We start from the raw sequence: 7,370 nt of genomic DNA, 5'->3' as shown, positions 1-7,370 counted from the left end.
TCAGGGAACATGCGAGTTCATATCAAGTGGCATCAGGCATTAAACGTTAGTTTAGCTTCCATGTCCAATGTCACCTTTATATTTCTTTCCTTAAATGTCTTGTTGAGATTAACTTATTAAAGCTGCACTCATCAACATTTTTATATGAACAGTTGATCAAATAAGCTTGTGTGACAGGGAGAGTGTTGCTCGTAGTGACAAACCCACAGAGAATCATCACCTGAGCCTCAGCCAGTGTCTTCACTGATCTGGTTCAGTCTCACTGATCTCAACAACCTCCCCTGGTGGATGTGTTTTGATTCTGCTGACTGACCAACCAGTCCTCCATCCTGAACCAGTCCTCAATCCTGAACAACCAGTCCTCCATCCTGAACCAGTCCTCCATCCTGACCAACCAGTCCTCCATCCTGAACCAGTCCTCAATCCTTAACCAACCAGCCGTCCATCCTGAACCAGTGTCCTCCATCCTGATCAGTCCTCCAACATGAACCAGTGTCCTCCAACCTGAACAACCAGTCCTCCATCCTGAACCAGTCCTCCAACTTGAACAACCATCAACCCTCTGATTCGACCCACAGAGGTATCTCCTGAAATAGCGCCCCAACGTACCTACTTTTGTCACCATGGTTACTATAATAACGGTCATGACTTGGTTAGGTTTAGGAAAAGATGGTGATTTGGGTTAAAATAAGTATTTCCTCAACATTAGACAACCTTTGTTGTCATGGTTACAATAATAACAATGAACAGTCAGATAATAAAAACAACATAAACTGCTACTTTCGAACACCGCTCTCCTGTGTCATATTTATCCATCCCCCCCAACTTTCTCCTGACGTGGACTTTGTCGCTCTATAAACTACGTCACTGCACTTTTCCCTTTGCTCCTGTCATCATTACTATGACCACTAGATTTTTTGCCTTTATTGACAGGACAGTAGAGAGTGACAGGAAAGGGGCAGAGAGAGAGAGGGAATGACATGCAGGAAAGAGTCGGGCCAGTCAGGAGTCGAACCTCTAAGTCGCTCACCTGCTAAGAGCTTCTGCTCATGTGGTATGCGCCCTAACCACTCCGCCATCGGGCCGCCCCCTGTGTGTATACTGTCCTTCATATGAACACAGGTCCCTCTGCAGGTGAATGTTTGTGTCAGGCATTACACAACTTGGCTGAAAAGGACTAGACTAATAAGGAAGAAAATAACCGAACACCGTTCAGGTAAAGACTAAGAGACCATCTCCTCTTGGTGCTCCTGGGACTGAGCCCAGACTGAACAGAAGGAGAAACTGAAATGAGGAAAACTTAAAAACAGGTACAAGCTGACCTCTAAGATCACAGTACAACAACGTCCAGTCACTGTCTGAGGCTCCCCACAACTGACAGAGACATAAAAAAGCCTGAAAGGATCAGATTTAAAATCTAGTTATTAAATTAATTGCTGTGCTACTGTGCTCTTTTTTTTAACTAAACACAGCAGGAACTGAGAGTCCCCTGGCCTGTCCCAGATTAAACCATCTCAACAAACCCCACTGATGGTCCCATATAGTCCAAAGCAGTCCATAGTCCATTTCCCATTCAAAGATCCAAAAACAAACATGGAATTAAAATCCACCCTTCAAATTGTAAAAAGTAGAATCCCAGCAAAGCTTTGCCCAGCTAAAAAAAGAATAAAAGGTATTCAAAAGGAGTCGAACTCACCGGATGCAGCCCTGGGGTTTAGTATTGTGGCCGAGAGCTGTTCTCTGGTCCTCAGCTTCAGGTGTCAGAGTCCTTCACTCACAGAGGTCCCATTTCCAACATGTGTGTGAGGTTTTAACACACAAAAGGAATAAAAGAGTTTTCCCCAACTCTGGTGTGGACAGCCAACATTTTCAGAGCTGCCCTGGCTACCTCCAGAAGCATTCTTTCCCCGTTGCTCTTACTTCCCCAAACATTTCACAGTTCCTTTGGTCTCTAGGCCACACCCCCACACCTGTGAGTTAGGATGCCTCTGCTGCCCTGGAACAGGACCTTGGCCTACACAGTAAAAGCAGGACCAGATTAGAATCTAGAGTCTAACCTTGCAATGGTTTCTTTAATATTAAACGATCTAATTTATAAATCTATTTTCCTGTCCCCACATACTGGTGGCTGTGTCACAAGAGCAGTTGTAGAGCTGTACATACTTGAACCTGGATGTACTTCCTGTAGGTCTTCACTTTCATCTCTCTCCACTGGCATCAGAGACACAAGATAACCACTCACAGTCTCTGTAGCTGGGGTGTCTGGGGAGGCAGGGTGTGCTGGGATAGAAGCGGCAGCCACACACACACACACACACACACACACACACACACAAATGAAATTATGTCGATGTAACATGAATCACGAGATGAATTTCATGGGGAAAGAAAAGGAGATCGAGTAATAACCAATGAGAGAGACAAAGAGAGAGATCCAGCATCACTACACCTGGTCTGACATCAGTCTGTGGTGTGAGCAGTGTGGGTGGTGGTGTATTTACACAGCCAGTTCAGTGGAACAACAGAGAAAACAGCAGCAGCTGTTACACTGACACTGTATTGTGATCATCAATCCAGAGAACAGCTGTTAAAACTACTGATGTTCAGGTAACAGTAGCTACCATGAGACCACCGCTGTCAGTTCTGGTTCAGGATCCTGGAGCATCAGCAGTGGACCGGCTTCAGTCTGTATCAGAAGATGACAATTTACCAGCAAGGGCTGAACATGTACCCCTAGTTCTTACATGAGGGAAGACTGACCAGCTCCATTCATGTAGTATCATCAGGAAAGTTTTCTCCAGTAACAAGTCACTTTGAAACCCAGTGACAGTGGCTCTCTATGAACAGAGATACTATCATTGTTCCTATATTTACTGGTCTGATGATTGATCTTTATTCCTGATATCAGAGTTGGCCTGCTCTCATTCGCCAGCTCCATCAGCTGGACTCTGAACTTGACTTGGAGGAGACTTTCTATCCAAGTTGTTGCAGGTCGATCGGGTTCCATCTGGTTCCCAGAGGAGGCAGACCATAGATTAATAAGGCATCCTTAAATAAAAAAATAAATGCTGCTTTTAATCAGCAGCAGCTGAGCTGACTGATGAGCAGGGACACATTGAAATGCAGAGTGAGGTGTTTCATTTCAGAACACAGCTCCTGGAAATGGATCGGCCACAATGAGAGAGTGAAGTGTCATTACAGCACAACTGGAACACTTTCAGGCTGGGAGAGGATGGACTTGATTCACAGCCGATCTGTCGCCTGCTTCCCCTTCAGGGGACAGCAGCCTGAGTCACACGACTATCATGTCTCCCTGTAAGTGGCATGCCCGCCGCTCCGTCCTCCATCCCTCCATCCTCACGCAGAGGGACGGTCGGAGGACGGCTGCTGCTGCGGTGAATTGAAACTATAAAGTGCTGATTATAATTCAGCAGCCGTGTCCTTCTGTTTCTCCCAGGGCCCCTGCTCTGGGTGAAAGATGGAAATAAACATGAGGGGGGGTCTCACTCCATTGTTCATTAGCCAAGTCAACTCTAGGTCACCCAGTCCTGCTCCCTGGCCCCCAGACCGCTGCCTGTAATTGAGGCCTGCCATGGATAAATAAATGATAGGAGCGAGGGAGGGGGCCGGGGAGCGTAGCAGTGGGTGACAGAATGGGTAATGGATAATGAGGCTGCCCTCACTGTCCTCCTCACCTGTGTGAAGCACCTCAGTACTGCTGCAGACTCTCTGAGCAGCTGTGATGTTTAGGAAGATATTCAAGAGGCATTACTGCACATTACTGGGTCTTCTGAGTCACCACACACCCTGACTCCCCCTCTCTCTATATAACTGGCTCAGTCTTGGCTCTGTTTTGAGTTTGTAGAGAAATGGCGGATGGGAGGTTCTGCACAGGTCACATGAACAGACAAACTTACAGTCAGTATCATGACATGAACTGTAAGGTGTAGTGGGACAGTTACTGCCTGATGATTGATATGTGCCTGAGCTACAGAATATTAACAATAATAAATCAGCAGCCGTTTCATTCTGATGCAGGGAAATGTTCATTCCATTGTGATATGATGTATGATGTTACAGGGACTGTGATAAATGCAACTTGACACTCTGGAGGAAGCTGTTCTTCTTACTCCTCTAATGTAGGACTGAAGGCAGACTAGACGCTACACTGACACACAGAATGAATGTCACTGTTCCTGAATCCCTGGTGACACCGAGGGTTTTTAGATGAGTCACATCATCTCAACCTTTTATGGGCACACTTCACATTTTGGACTTCTACTGTTTGTATTTCTGGTTGTTTCTGACACACACTGGTCCTCTGGTCTGAGTCAGTGTGTGAACCAGCTGAAGGAAGGTTATCAGCTGTTAGAAGCCTCTGTTTACTCAGTGTTGTGGATTTTTCTTGCTATCACTGCATTTTGTATCTTGCTGAAGCAGCGTCATTATCACTCAGTTTGTCATGATGATTTTTTACCTTGCAGCATTTCTCCCTGTTTTCTTGTTTCTAGAAGTCAGTCTGTTTCAGGTCCACTGGGCAGTTTGTTGTAATAATTTGATTGGCTGAGCTGAGTTCCCTCCTGACTTCTGTGAGTTAGCACTTCAGATCCTCCTCAGCTGACGACCAGTGCTGACTCTGCTGAAGGGCACATCACTGTATTCATGCCTGTACATTCATACAGTAGCTGTTTGGAACAGGAGAGCATTCTTCTCACCTCTCAGTATAGTAGTCCGTCACACAGCCCTGAGCTGGGAGTGGAGGTATCAGTTTAGCGGTGCATCCATGACAAAGCGGCGTCCATGGGGTAAGGCCGGCTGGACGCCCCCGCCGAGCCACATCGCCGTCCCAATGACAAATCATCGATCATCCTCCATCTCCAGCTGAGGGCCCGCTAGTGGAAGAGAGGGTCAGGCCCATGTGCAAAGACCCATCAAAAGCTGACAGCACCCAGGGGTAGCCCTCAGGTATGCCCTGCATGGCTGGTGCAGAATCAGGTCTTCCTTTTTAAGGAGAGACACTGAGTGGATTTTTCCCCTTATGACTCCTGTTCTGCTTCATTTCTTTTAGGTACTCAGATGTAGTTTCAGACATGTGTGCATATGTATATTTGTGTGTGTGTGTGTATTACAGAATGTAACGTGAGGTTACTCAAACTGCCGTCCATGCTGGGCTGTGTCTGTCTGTCTCTTTCCTCCTCATCAACCTGCCTCCTTTGTTTTATTTGTTTTCCACACCCACACCACACCACACTACCAAACATCCACACAATGCAAACACAACAGAGCTGTGCCAGTATAGAGGGTGGGAGATTAGCCTCTATGGAAAAGTAAATAAAAGCTGACACCTTCCATTAGATTTTTTTTTAAAACATGTAAATTGCTACCTCAGAAGCTAGTCTCTCAAGCAATGCGTTGCATTTAAATGTGCTATGATTTTTTTGTGTCACTGTAATACCAGGTGTGGTGGGGAGCACCTAGCTCAAGCTGCGTTGGTCATGTCATGGCAGAATAAACATGGCTCTTGAGCTGGACACACACTAAAAAACTGTCTGTTCCTCATGGCTCTGCAGCCATCCAGGACTGTGAAGCAAAACAGCTACTGGCTCAGGTACCCCTAGACCTGAGGCCGGTAACACCTGTCCTACACACCTCATGGTCATATTTTATTGGTGAACTACTTTATGGAGCTGGTTCTGTAAACCTCTCACTGTGTGTGTGTCCTTGTGCATTTTGTTGTCAGCCACAATGGTAACTGGTTAATAAAAGTTATCCTTCCTGCACCGGCTGATTCTGAAGGTGCCCTGTTGTAGGTGTGTAATAACCACTTGTACCAACACATATCTTCTTAAAGCTTTCAGCAGATTGTGTTTTGGGTCGTCTGCACTTCCTCTTGGTTCTTTTTTCAGACTTTCAAGCCCATGATGAAGACTTCGGCCTATTACAGTTCTTTTCAGAGAGGGAGAGTGTTCCTTTTGGCTGTTCTACAAATACAGATGCAGGTGTGTGTACATGCCTTCAGGTAGACATGTGTCAGTATTGTGATGGGCTTCAGAGATGGAGAGAACAGGCTGCTCACTTACTGGTACATTTACCATGAAAGCAGCAGATGATTGTTTAGCCAAATTCTGGTGTGTTTTTTTTTTTTTTTTTTTTTTAGATTTCTGCTTATTGCAGCTTTAAGTGGCATGAATGAACAAATGCATAATTACCAGTGAGGACGAGGGCATTCCTCTAGGGACACATGAACATTGCCCTCTTCCTGTCCAGGAACCATAGTGATGATGAGATTAAATGTTGATATTTTCATCTGAGTCACCTTCAGTTGTTCTCATGCTTCACAGCAAGAAGCTGAACAGGTTTTTAGACCAAGTTTAGCCCAGTAAAAGAACAAGTGGCTATTATTATGGCTATTATATATTAGTCTGGTCAACAGACAGACCTGCAGCAGAAGAAAACATTGAGTTGCAGAGGTGTCAGATTGGTCCCAGGTTAATTCTGCAGCAGGACGAGAGTCATGGAGTCATGGAGAGCAATCTTTAGAGACCAGAAGAACAAGAAGTCTTGCAGCAGATGGTCTGGTTTCCATAGAGACCTGATCTCAGCATCATGGAGTTGGTGCGGGGTCACATAAGGATACTGAGAAGAACTGAGGCAGGTTCTCCAAGATGCTGGAGAACCTGCCTCAGTTGTAGGATATTTCAGTTCCTCAGCATCACAAACCACAGGAGCTATAAAGTGTCTAAACAGCTGAACATTACAACCTGTGTGAGAAGTAGAAAGAAATGCAGTGTGAACCTGATTAACCATGAAAAGATTATGGAATAATATACTGCACATGACATTTAACAGTTTCAGCTTAATGTTAAGGTGCAGCCATAATACCCTAATGTTGGATTTCAATATTTCACTTCATGTAAATGTAACATATTCAATTACACTAAAATTTGCTGATCACATGTCAAGGACAGATGTTATAACGACACCAACTAACACCAGTCCAGGAAATTAAAAAAAGAAAGAAAGAAAAAAACTATTGTCAGTGTCAACACTACATAAGAGTCAATTAACACCATTATCTTTTCCTCACAAATGAAATAACTGTGGGCGACAGCAGCATGGCTGGCAGTGGTGAGCATCTTATGTCACATGAGTTAACCCCTCAGGAAGAGAAAGAAGGTTTTTTTAGAGCTGATTCAAGACAATGTTCTCTCTTCTCCTCTAAAGCCCAGCGAGCAGATGTTTAACAGTCACACTGAATTACTTCAGTGAAGCTCATCTTATTGTCATGGATCTAAAAGACTGTATTTATGCTGAAAACCATCAGGACAGCTGAGACAAGAACACTGAGCAAGATGTGTGAAAGAAATATA

At 44.9% G+C, this 7,370-nt stretch overlaps 1 long non-coding RNA gene across 1 annotated transcript in view; it reads left to right on the top strand.

Moving 5' to 3' along the window:
- The window catches only part of LOC139625229 (uncharacterized), a 48,066-nt gene that overhangs the window by 33,355 nt on the left and 7,341 nt on the right, over positions 1 to 7,370 (top strand). The window lies entirely within an intron of this gene.

The sequence above is a fragment of the Trachinotus anak genome, unplaced genomic scaffold (genome assembly GCF_046630095.1).
Source record: "Trachinotus anak isolate AG129_WGS33_773 ecotype Australia unplaced genomic scaffold, CSIRO_AGI_Tana_v1 ptg000001l, whole genome shotgun sequence".
Classification (NCBI taxonomy): domain Eukaryota; kingdom Metazoa; phylum Chordata; class Actinopteri; order Carangiformes; family Carangidae; genus Trachinotus; species Trachinotus anak.
Note: the sequence above shows the minus strand (reverse complement) of the source record. Positions and strands in the feature narration are given on the sequence as shown.